The sequence below is a fragment of the Triticum aestivum genome, chromosome 1B (assembly GCF_018294505.1).
Source record: "Triticum aestivum cultivar Chinese Spring chromosome 1B, IWGSC CS RefSeq v2.1, whole genome shotgun sequence".
In the NCBI taxonomy this organism is placed as follows: Eukaryota; Viridiplantae; Streptophyta; class Magnoliopsida; order Poales; family Poaceae; genus Triticum; species Triticum aestivum.
In genome coordinates, this window is record NC_057795.1 from 543462042 (window position 1) to 543475568 (window position 13527).

The window sequence follows — 13527 nt, forward strand, 5'->3', positions numbered from 1 at the left end:
CCCTTGATCATTAATGGAGAAGCAATTCGCAATTCCTTTCTGAATGTTTCTCTTGATGCGGGAGATTCCCGGATCTACCTTCTGTGCTTTGATAATTTGATCCATAAGGGTAGGTTTTGCCACCAAGGTGGAAAGAAAACCTTGAGGTACAATGTGAAGGTTAAGCTTCCGAAATTCCTCATGGAGAAGCGGTTGACTTTGTTGTAACATCAGGTTGTTACAATAAGATTTACGACTTAGCGCATCAGCCATGACGTTGGCTTTCCCTAGGGTGTAGGTTATTCCTAAGTCGAAGTCTGTGATCAATTCAACCCAACGTCTTTGCCTGAGATTCAGATCCGGTTGGGTGAAAATGTACTTCAGACTTTGGTGATCAGTGAATATTTCGCAACGATTACCGAGGAGGTAATGTCGCCAGGTCTTAAGTGCATAGACTACGGCTGCAAGCTCTAGATCATGAGTAGGATAATTCTCCTCATGTGGGTGCAATTGCCGTGAAGCGTAAGCAATTACGTGTCGATCTTGCATGAGAATGCAACCTAGTCCTTGTCGCGAGGCGTCGCAGTAGATAACAAAGTCCTTGGAGAAGTCTGGCGGTACCAGTACGGGAGCAGAGGTCAGGCATCTTTTCAGTTCCTGAAAGCTGTGCTCACATTGTGGAGTCCACTCGAACTTCTTATCTTTCTTGAGGAGTTCGGTTAGAGGTTTGGCAACCTTGGAGAAGTTCTCGACAAAGCGACGACAATAGCTCGCTAAGCCCAGAAAACTCCGAACTTGCTTGACCGATTCAGGTGGAGTCCAATTAAGGACGGCTTGAACTCGCTCAGGGTTAACAGCAATACCTTTACCAGATATTACATGACCCAGATAGGTCACTTCTGACAACCAGAATTCACATTTAGAAAATTTGGCATAAAGGCGATGCTCTCGAAGTTTCTGCAACACTAGCCTTAGATGTTCGGCATGTTCTTCCTCGTTCTTGGAGTAGATGAGTATATCATCAAGGTAAACAACGACGAATTTATCCAAATACTCCATGAAGATTGAGTTCATTAACCGAGAAAAGGTGGCTGGAGCGTTGGTTAAACCGAAGGACATGACGGTGTACTCGTATTGGCCATAACGAGTAACAAAGGCCGTTTTAGGAATGTCCCCGTTTCTGATTTTGATTTGATGGTAGCCCAACCTCAAATCCATCTTGGAAAAGACTGAGGATCCAGCGAGCTGATCGTACAGGTCGTTGATCCTGGGAAGCGGATATTTGTTCTTGATTGTGACCAAATTGACAGGTCGGTAATCTACAACCATCCGGTCCATACCATCCTTCTTCTTGACGAATAGGACGGGGCAAGCCCACGGAGATGAGCTAGGTCGGATGAAACCCTTTTTCAAGGACTCATCGAGTTGTTTCTTAAGCTCGGCTAGTTCTAGGGGTGCCATCTTATAAGGTCTTCTAGCAATCGGAACGGTTCCGGGGATGAGGTCTATTACGAACTCGACATCCCTGTCAGGTGGAACACCTGGTAATTCCTCTGGGAAGACATCCGGGAAGTCACGGACTACCGAAACGTCCACAAGGTCTGGCAAAGGGCTGGCGTTAAGAGAATATAATTGTCGCTTGGCTAATCGGGTCAAGACATTGACTATCTTGCCCGAAGGGTGAGTGAGTTGAACAGTCCTAGAGAAGCAATCAATTTTGGCTTGATGAGCTGACATCCAGTCCATACCCAAAATGATATTAATATCTGAAGATTTAAGGGCTATCAAAGATGCCAGGAAAACAAGTCTGTCGACTTGGATTTCATTTCCATGGCTTACTCTAGAAGTTTGCCATTTGGATCCCGGAGTTTGAATTACCATAGAGGTTGGCATAGCACCGAATGCGACGTTATGCAAACGAGCATAATTTTCAGATATAAAAGAATGAGAGGCTCCTGTATCGAAAAGAACAGATGTCGGGTGGCAATTAACAAGAAGCGTACCGAGAACGACGTTGGGATCCTCTTGAGCTTCTTCGGGAGAGATACAGTTGACATGGCCACGTGAAGCGGTGACCGGCTTGGCGTGGAACACTTTCCCTGTCGGCTTGCCACGGCCAACAGCTTTAGCAGACTGGTTGGGGTTGGTCTGGGGACACTCACGCATATAGTGGCCAGATTCCCCACATTTGAAACAAGTCACGGAACTGGTACGTGGAGGAGCATTTTTGGTTGGACCCCCATAGGGCTTGGCCGGTGCAGACTGTTGAACAGGGCGAGGCGCCTGGAAAGATGGCCTCGGTGTGAACCTGGGTGGCAGGGCGGTGTTGGGTACCCACACGCGGCGCTTCTGAGGACCAGCACCGGATGAGGAACCCATGTCACGGCCATGCTTGCGTGTTGCGTCATAGTCAGTCTGACCAGTTTCAGCACTGATGGCTTTGTTGACAAGTTTCTGAAAAGATGTGCACTCATGCAGACGGAGGTCACGACGAAGCTCAGGACTAAGGCCCTTACGGAACCTTGCTTGCTTCTTGGCATCAGTAGACACTTCCTCAGTTGCATATCGTGCGAGATTACCAAACTCCCTGCTGTAAGCATCCACAGAAAGTCGGCCTTGGGTGAAACTGCAAAATTCCTCACGTTTACGGTCCATGAGACCCTCCGGAATGTGATGTTCACGGAAATCCTCACTGAACTCAGCCCAAGTAGTGACATGGCCCGCTGGGCGCATAGCTCCATAATTCTCCCACCATAGACTGGTGGGGCCTTCAAGATGATATGCAGCAAAGGTGACCTTGTCAGCCTCCGCTACCAGCGCGGAACGCAGTTTGTGAGCGATACTGCGAAGCCAGTCATCAGCGTCGAGAGGCTCGACGGAGTGGTGGAACGTGGGTGGATGTAATTTGATAAAATCACTGAGTGACACCACGTTAGTCCTCTGATGGTGTGCTGTGTTCTGTTCAATACGCTCCAACAAACGGTTGGTCTCCCACTTGTTTCTCTCAGCTTCCATCATAACCTCGGCTAGTGAAGGAGGATGAGGCAGATTTGCATCCCTGACTTCACTGCCTTCGGCCTGCTCTTGAGAAGCAGGGTTAGCGCGCGTGTTGACCATCCTAGGTGAACAAGACAATGATTTAGTCAGGATGATAAAATTCCAACATAGGATACAAAATGTAAGGAATAACTCGGAATGCAAGATGATCATCCGTATGACATGGTAGATACAGAAACTGCTTCTTTTATTCCATCGTCATACACACCATACAGGGTTTAGTACAAGACCAAACAAAGTACTATTACGGTGAAAAGAGGATTACATCTCATCGGAGGCATCCCAAGCTCCTATACATTATTTTTCTACACCTCCGGAAAGAGTACAAACTAGGTCATATCCCACGAGTCACGCGGGACGATAGATGACACAGCTAGTGCGAACTAGTGATACGACCACTAACTCAGACCGATCCGTAGTAGTCCTCGTAGAAGTCACCTCCATAGCCTGGAAGCTCAACATGATCATCCGGAAACAGACGATCTCGCGGAGCTTGTGGACCATAGGGGCTAGGATGAGGCCTTGGACCAACAGACGGTGGCCTGCGGGGACCGCGAGGTGGGGTGATGCCTCCTACATCACGCCAACCCATCACGTCTGGCAGAGCAGATCTCACAGGATAGAGATCGCGCATATCCGAATATCCAGCTTGCACCGCCGGTGCGAACCGAGTCAATGTGGCCCAGTGGTCAGCACGGGTATTGAAGAGCTCTAACCTCAAGGCCCGATTTTCACGGTCCTTATCCTCGAGCATCTCAGGACCGTGAATCCTCCTGAGTGGGGTCAGCATAGATAGCCTGGAGATACCCTTGTGCTCCCGGAAGTGATCCTGGCATATACCGGAAATCAGAGTCCCGAAATAGACCAGATCTGACTCGCATAATGGTCATCATAGAGTAGGCGGCGTCCTGCACAGCCATCTCGATAGTAACCCCGAGTCCATAGGAGCAGTGAAGAGGCTCGGTGGATCCAGGATAAGATGGAAATATCCTAACAATGCAGAGATACTGGCTTTGATTAAAATCTCGGAATTGCTCTTCGACCGTGTACTCAGGATACCAGCGGTATCCAGCCTCAGTCATTACCCTGACCAACTTGGCAGTATGGCCGGGTACATCTAGGCATCGAGTCAGGCGAACCACTTGATTGAGGTCGCGAGTGGCCATCTGAAAGCACAATCATAATGCAAAGGCATTAGAATTTCTAGCAAAATTTCGGCAGCATAACAGCTGTAAATGCTCAAGAAGGATTTGAGACATTTGACAAAGGATTTCGTACACACTCAACATCATCATATCAAAGTTTTGAATCCATTCTAACAACATAATGTGGTAGTAGAACTGAACTAGGCTTGTATCCATCAAACTTATAAGGTACTACTGATTAGTAACACGTGATCCTGATAGAGAGTATAGATCCTAATTCCTTAACCCCCGGTGGAAGAATGGACTGACTCAGATCAGAATGTCATAAGATAAAGGAGTAAAAAGAGCCTTACGTTCCAACCCACAAACAATTCCCCTACATATAACTAAAGAATTTCTAGACTCAACATCGACCAGTTTGGCTTGGAGAACCTACAGGCAGTCCGGCTCTGATACCAACGCTGTCAGGACCCCGACTCGATGTCACATCGATCTAGCCGGTAACACCTCATATCACTTTGCGGCCTCACGCACGGTATCCCCACGGGTGTCGCCTTACCTTTGCCCGGGACCGTTTGCGCATTTTGGCTCACGTATATGATAGTGTCGCTAGCATCCATATGATAAAGAGCCCGGGCTGACATGACTAGTCATAAACCCAAAGTGGCACAGACTTACAGGGACAGGCATCCATGACCCAGCTTCGAACGTGTCGGTCATCAGCAAGTGGGTCCGGGCTGTAGCACTGGGCTAGCAGGACTCCGGTAAACCGGGCTGTAGCGGGCTAACAGGACTCCGGTACTCAAAGCGTGACATTTCCCCGAAGGGACAGACACAGGAACGAAGAAGGACACATGCCGGCCAGCCTAAGTGTTCCAGAGCAGTAGCAAGCTACCATGGCTCAGCGGTAACACTAGGAGACATTTCCCGGTAAGAGAGGCTACTAAAGATAAACAACTAGATAGCCAGATCCCACACATACCAAGCATTTCAATCATACACACAATATGCTCGATATGTGCAAATACAACGAAGCATCACAACATGACTCTACGACACAAGTACTTTATTTAAAGCTCAGGGAGCCATACATAACATACACAAAGGTACGGGTCTCACGACCCAACATACAAGTCATACAGTCATACAAACCAGCAGCGGAAGTAACTTGTCTGAGTACAGACAACTTAGTAAAATAAAAGAGGCTTGGAAAGCCTAGCTATACTACATGGTCCTTCACAAGCTCAGGGTCACCACCTGGGCCTTTAGCCTACTTGTTGATGTCAACGTCTACATAGAACCCATCAGAAGGGGTTGCAGCGTCTTCTGTAAAAATGTAAATTATAGCAACATGAGTACAAAGGTACTCAGCAAGACTTACATCAGATCCTACATACATGCATATTATCAAGAAGGGTTGGTGGAGTTATTGCAGCAAGCCAGCTTTGACTCTTGGCTAGACTATCCTACGATACTCCAACTTGAAATGGTTTTGCGCACACGAGTCCACTACTCACCACTTCAATACACTACCGAGGATCCACCTCCGTCTTCCTACGGAAGAGCCATCCTCGGCACTCACACTTATCTTGAGGCTTTTAACAGTTTCCATTTACTTGTCTATGAACTGTATAGGCAACCAAGTAGTCCTTTACCGCGGACGCGGCTATTCGAATAGATCATGTTAACCCTACAGGGGTGTACTCCTTCATACACGCTCTCACCACTTACCGTCGTTTACACGACATGTACTCGGCAACCTTCAAGCGGAAGCCCAACGTGGGTGTCGGCCACGACCTACCTAATCACCTAAGCCTCCAGTCCAGGTTTATCGCCTATCCAGGTTCCATCCGCAGGGAGTCCGGCCGAGGTTTCCCATACGGCCCCGAACGATGTGAACAGGGTTCTCGAGATACCTAACGGGTATTCGGTACACCGTGCCACGTACCTACCGCATCACAGCCCACCCCTATGGCCAGCACTGTCCACGGCCTCCAGTAGGCTACAAACACCAGAAACTACTTGCAACTCCTGGACGGAGAACTAGGGGGAATAAGAAGCCGAGAGGGTCCATTGGTTTCGGGCCCAATGCATGGTAGTAGCTGTATCTTAAATCACACATACAGATCTCAGTGCTTAAGGTCGGCTTCAATGAAACAACCCACCATGTACTCCTACATGGCCTCTCATCGATACCTTTACCAAATCGTGTTCACCACACCACTCTCATTACCGACATAATCATTTCACTCTAGCCCATCACCCAGATGAACCAGACCGGACACGACTCTAAGCATAGCAGGCATAGCAAGGTAGGAACAACACATACATATGGCTCAAACAACTCCTACACATGCTAGTGGGTTTCATCTAGTTACTGTGGCAATGACAGGTCATGCAGAGGAAATGGGTTCAACTACCGTAGCACACAGCAGTTTGAAACGCGTTGTCTTAATGCAGTAAAAGAGAGCAGGAGCGAGAACATGGGATTGTATCGATATGATCAAATGGTTGGTTGCTTGCCTGATGGTTCAATGCACTGATACGGTTCTTCGTTAGGGTAATCACGGTACTCCTCGGAGGCAGAACCTGTCGCAAAGGACACCGATACACAACCATCACCAAACAATGTGCAACAATATGATGCATGCATGAAACATGGCAATATGAGTGTGTTGGGCTAATGCAACTAAAACCAGAAGGGTTTGAACAAATTTGAATCAAAGATTCAAATTTCAAACTCAAACATGGCCTTTTAAAGTGCTTTTCCTTGTTCTGCTTAAAACATCAATTTAACTTGTTTGATCATCCATGAAAATAGTACAGATGGATAGATTGGATTTTTCTGATCATTTTTCATATATAATTTGTCCAATTTGGAGTTACAGAATAAAAGTTATGAATTTTTGAAGTTTAAATAATATTCTGGAATTTCCTGATTTAAATTAAATTCAGAAATATAAATATTGCGCCAGCATGACGTCAGCATGACGTCAGTGGTCAACTGCGGCTGGCTGGGGTCAAACCTGACGTGTGGGGTCCACACGTCAGTGACAGGGGGGGTTTAATAGGGTTAAGTTATTCCTAATTAGGGGTTAGTGGTGCTGGGGCCCACTGTCAGTGTCAGGGGGGTTAATTAAGCGGTGATTAGCACTAATCTGACCATCTGGCCGACGGGGCCCATGCGTTAGTGACCCTGGGGGGGGGTCAAACCCCAGGTCAAACAGGTCAAACCCACCGGCGACATGACGCCGGCGGGGCCCGAGACGGCGGCGCGATGCGGAAACGCGCTACAGGGCACGGGCGAGGCCGTGCTTGGGCTCGTTGGAGAGCCCTTGCTCTCGTGCGTCGAACGGTGGTGGTGGCCGTGCTTGAGGTGGCCGGTACCGACGACAGCGACAACCGTGGCGGCTGCCGGAGCTCGGTTGAGCTCGGGGTCGAGGCTACAACGGCTGCGGGGATGCGGGGTTGGCACCTACGGCTTCTACGCGGTGCGGTGAGGACGTGGGTGTGCTCGGTTGGGCGCTACGGTGACTGTGGCCACGACCGCGACGAGGCACGGCGGCGGCGAGCTTCGGAGCTCAAGGGGGCGGCAACTACAGGAGGCTAGGGACGACGGGGCAAGGGGGAATCGAGTCAGTGGCTCACCGCGGAGCTGCAGGGATGGTTAGCGGGCTCGGGGACGTCCGGTAGCTCCCGATTCGACGGCGACGATCTCCGGTGGCCGAGAAGGGGAACGGCGACATGGGCGGCGATACAGAGCTTCCCGAGGGACTTGGCTTGGTGGGGAGGAAGAGGGGGTCGAGGCGGAGCTCCTGAGTTCAACGGAGGGGCGAGGGGTGGCCGGTGACGGCTGCTATGGCGAACGGCGGTGACGGTGGTGTTCGGCCGTGTGAGAGAGAGAGCGAGGGAGAGGAGGGAAGAACCGCGGGAGAGTGAGAGAGAGCAGGGGGGAGGGCGTGGCGTCGTCCGGGGCATCGAGCGAGGAGGGGAGGGCAGGCAGGCAGGTGAGCAGGTGGCGTGGCGCGGTGGCGCGCGCGCGCGCCGGCCACACTCCCCTCCCTCTGTCGAGGACGAAGACGACAGAGGAGGGAGGCGGGCTGGGCCGCCTGCTGGCTGGGCCGGCCAGCTGGCTGGGCTGCACAGGGAGGAACCCAGGTAAGCTTCTCCCTTTTTTAATTATTTCTGTTTTCTAATTTCTGACATTTGTTTTGATTTAAATAAAATATTAAATCATTTATTTACCTTATGCCAATTTTTGCAGGAGCTAGATATATTATTCCAGAGCTCCTTTATAATTGGCATAATATTTGGACATATATTAATATATATAACTAATATATTTCCAATGCAAATATTTATGCATTAATTCCAAATGCCCAAAATAAATACCTATGAGCTCTTAAAAATATTGGTTTGATTTTTATCTCTGTCCAATATTTTCAGAGAGCAACATGAGCATTTTCTTGGACCTTTTTGGAGAAATTTTTATTTGGATCATTTTCAAAAATGATTCTGAGGGTTTCACAAATCCCCATTTCAAGTTTCTGATGAAAGAGTAGACATGATGCAACACTCTAATGCATGACTAGCTAGGGTGTGACACTCTCCTTCCCCTCCTTGCTGGTTTCTCCATAGATAGATCTTGGTGATTCGTAGGAAAATTTTGAATTTCTGCTACGTTCCCCAACAGCTCAAAGCAGCATCGAGCGCCAACGTGACGCACACCACTAGTCGGACAGGTGGGCAGGGCCCGCTACGGACCACCCAGCGCCGGGAGGCTACGTTGGCCTACCCTATGAGGTGGTTTGTCCGGCCTTCACCCGTGAGCTGCGGCAGTTCCAGTGGCCCTCCCACCGCACTTTCAAGCCCGACGTTGGCGAGAAATACAACGGCAAGACTCACCCGTCAGAGTTCCTTAGCATCTACACCATCGCGACGCAAGCTGCTGGGGCCCGTGATGATAAGGTGCTTGCCAACTATTTCCCGTTGGAACTCAAGCCTAATGTTATGTCATGGTTGATGCACTTGCCGATGGATTCCATCTCCTCTTGGGCATATTTGTGCCATGAGTTTGTTGGCGCCTTTACCGGAGGTCACCAAGCTCATGGCCAGGCGAGTGATTTACACATCATCCCCCAGAAGGAAGGAGAAAACTTGCGCAAGTACATCCAAAGGTTCAGTCGGGTGCAGTACAACATCCCCGATGTTCATCCCACTGCCGTGATCAGTGCATTCCACCAGAATGTGCGCAACCGCAAGATGCGCAAAGAGCTGGCGATGAACAAGGTCAAGGATGTGGCCGCACTTTATGTCTTGGCCGATCGATGCGCTCGCGCTGAAGAGGGAAGGAAGTACCCCAGCGAAGATGCCGACGCGGAAACCGACTCCACTGGCGATACCACCACCCCAGCGAAGAAGGGTCAGCGCCCTAACAGGAAGCGCAAGGGCAAGGCTGTGCTTGCCATTGAGGGATCCGACAATACCAGTGCCACCAAGAAGACCAAGGCAAGCGACCCCGGCAAGGAGGTTGCCGGGTGTGTCGCTTGCCGGGCCTAGGTGGCCGCCAACAAGCCAAGAGGCTCCGGAGCCAGTATTGCAAGATGCACTGCACCAAGGGCCATGACATCCAACACTGCCGGCAAGTAGAGCTGCTCGCTGAGAAGCAAAAGGCCGAGTATGAGCGGCGGGACAGGGAGAAGGGCCAAGATGGTGCCGAAGGGTCCGACAAGAAATGTGGCAGCCAAGGAGGCCGCCGCGGCAAAGATGGTCAGAAGGAGAGGCCCGCCTGGGGCCGTGACAAGAAGCAAGAAGACGATGACCACGACAGGGACGACCAGTCCGGCGATCACGAGTTCTAGAAAGCCATAAAGGCCATGTGCGTCGATGGTGGCGCCTCGCTGCATACATCTCACCGCCAGCTCAAGCAGTGGGCGCGAGAGATCACAGCGGTGGAGCCATCGTTTGACGTACGAAAGCCACTGAAATGGTCCAGCATGCCCATCATCTTCGACACCAAGGATCACCTTGACCGCACTACTGTGGTCGAGTGCTTGCCGTTGTTGGTTTACCCAACGATCCACAACCTCAAGGTGACAAAGATGTTGGTCGACGGCGGGGCCGGCCTGAACTTGATCTCGCCTGTTGTGGTTAAGAAGCTGCAGATCCATGATGGAGACCTTGAGGAGACGGGCACATTCCAAGGGGTTAACCTAGGGAGGAGCCAGCTGAAGGGAAAGGTCATGCTGCCTGTGACCTTTGGAAGTGAGCTGAATTACAGGACGGAGAGGATTGTTTTCGATGTAGCCGAGATCCCCTTGCCTTACAACGGGATCCTCGGTCGCCCGGCACTAGCCAAGTTCATGGCGGCTTCACATTACGCCTACAACATGCTGAAGATGCCCGGGCTGATGAACATCATCACCGTCCCCTCCGACAAGAAAGACGCACTGATTTGTGCCGGCCAACTCTATCGGGAGGCAGTGGCAGCAGCTGCCGCTAAGACACCTGCTCCTGCTAATGGAGCCCCGAGAGGGAAGAAGACCGGTGAGACCCCTCACACCCACTCCGGCAAGCGCACCTCTTCGAGGTGTCGCGCTCCCGTTGAGTATGTGCCATAGGGCTCCGCCGGCAAGAACAAGAAGTCCAGAGCTGTACTGCCAGAGACCAAGAAGGTGCCCGTCAAGGAGGACGGCACGGGTGGGGCTTTCACCATAAGCTCCACCCTCGACAACAAATAGGAGAGCGAGCTCGTCACTTTCCTACGGGCGAATGTCGATGTGTTTGCATGGCAAGTCCCCGACATCCCTGGCGTTCCCTGGGAAGTGATTAAGCACCACCTTGCTGTCTGTCCTCATGCGCGGCCCGTCAAGCAGAAGGTCAGGAAGCAAGCTCTAGAGAGGCAAGAGTTCATCACAGAAGAAATCAGGAAGCTAGAGGCGGCAGGCTTGGTAAAAGGAGTGCTCCATCCGACGTGGTTGGCCAATCCGGTAGTAGTGCGCAAGGCAAACGGGAAGTGGAGATTGTGTATTGATTACACAGACATCAATAAGGCTTGCACAAAGGATCCCTTCCCGGTACCGCGCATAGACCAGGTTGTTGACTCCACGGCTGGGTGTGACCTGTTATCATTCCTCAACGCCTACTCAGGATACCACCAGATCTTCATGAGAAAAGAAGACGAAGAAAAGACAACATTCATCACCCCATGTGGTACGTATTGCTTTTTACGGATGCCTTTCGGGTTGAAGAGTGCTGGCTCGAATTTCGCAAGAGCAGTCCAAATTGGTTTTGAATCCCAGCTACATAGAAATATGGAAGCTTATATGGATGACATAGTGGTCAAAACCAAGGACAAAGCAATGCTCGTGCAAGACCTGGAGGAAACCTTTGGAAACCTGCGCAAGATCAACCTCAAATTGAACCCTTAGAAATGTGTCTTCGGCGTCCCATCCGGCAAGCTTCTGGGGTTCTTCGTGTCACAGTGCAGGATTGAAGCAAACCCGGACAAGATCAAGGCTATCGAGCAGATTGAGGCACCCAGACGGATCAAGGACGTGCGTCGTCTCACTGGCTGTGTTGCTTCCATGAGCAGATTCATCTCCAAATCCGTGGAGCCTTCCCTTTTCCAAGATCTTAAAGAAGACGGGCCCAGTGGAGTGGACCCCAGAGGCCGAGGCGGCATTGCAAGATTTGAAGAAGTACCTCTCCTCTACCCCGGTGCTGGCTGCGCCTAAACCACAAGAGCCGTTGCTGCTATACCTAGCAGCAACAAATCAAGTGGTTAGCACCGCATTGGTGGCACAGACAGAGGTCGACAAGGAGACATCAGCAGCGATAGAGTCAACAGCTGGTGGGTCAGAACCCTCCCCGACAGGGCTCGGTCCTGGCAAGGCTGAGTTCCCAGCAGGGCTTGATCCCGGCAAGGCTGACGCTAGTGCGAAAGGACCCGCATGGCCAGGTGAAGTGGTGCAAAGGAAGAATATGGTGCAACACCCGGTTTACTTCGTGAGCTCCCTCTTGCAGGGAGCTAGGTCGAGGTATTCAGGTGTGTAAAATTGGCTCTTCAGCCTCCTTATGGCCTCGAGGAAGCTGCGCCACTACTTCCAAGCGCACGAGATCACCATGGTTACCCGCCATCCATTGCAACGGATACTACATAACCCAGATGCAACATGAAGGATCGTGGAATGGGCCCTGGAGCTGTCAAGTTTCGGCTAGAAGTTTGAAAGCACCTCAACGATCCAGAGCAGCGTCCTGGCGGAGTTTGTTGCAGAATGGACCTCGACGCCCGACGAAGAGGTACAAGAGACCACTCTCCCCGGTGAGGAAACAAGTGACGACTGGATCATGTACTTTGATGGGGCTTTTTCGCTGCAAGGCGCCGGTGCTGGTGTGCTGCTTGTTGCACCCACCGGGGAGCACCTCAAGTACGTCATCCAAATGCACTTTCCCCAGGAGATGTCAACCAATAACACCACTGAGTACGAGGGTTTGCTTGCCGGTCTCAGGATCGCGGCGGACCTTAGAGTCAAAAAGCTCATCGTCAGGGGCGACTCGCGACTTGTCGTCAGGCAGGTCAACAAAGATTATCAAAGCCCATTGATGGGAGCTTACGTGGATGAAGTGAGGAAGCTGGAGGAGCGCTTTGACGGTATACAAGCTGAGCACGTCCCTTGGGCAGAGAACGACGTCGCCGACTACTTGTCAAAGTGTGCTGCCCTCAAGCTACCTGTGGAACTAGGTAATTTTGTGCTTAAGCTGACCCAACCGTCCGTCGAACCATCAGCCGGGCAGAACAAGCGAAGGAAACTAGGCCCCGGCAAGTACTTCCCCTCCGAGCCTCCCGAGGCCGCTGGCAAAGGTACTGCCGCAGATGCCAGCCGTGCCGCGGGGCTGCCCACTCCGGTAGGGCCTGAGGCCATGGCCGTAGAGTCGACCGCTCCCGTGGCAGAAGAGATGCCTCTAGTCCTTGCCGTCGAGCCGCAGGTTCCGGCATGGGCATAGCTACTATCCGATTCCTCCAAGCCGGAGAGCTTCCTGAGGAGCAGGAAGAAGTGGAAAACGTAGCCCGCCGGTCTGCTCTGTATCAATTCGTTAACAGTGTTTTGCATAGACGGAGACCGAATGGGGTGAAATTGAACTGCATCTCCCGGGATGAAGGACTAGAGCTATTGGTGGAGATACATGGAGGCATATGTGGCTCCCACATAGGGTCACGGGCCCTTGCCGGCAAGGCTTTCTGGCAAGGCTTCTTCTGGCTCACCGCCCTCCAGGATGCGACGGTGCTAGTAACCAAGTGTGAAGTGTGCCAGTTCCATTCAAAGAAGCTTCATTAACCAGCCCA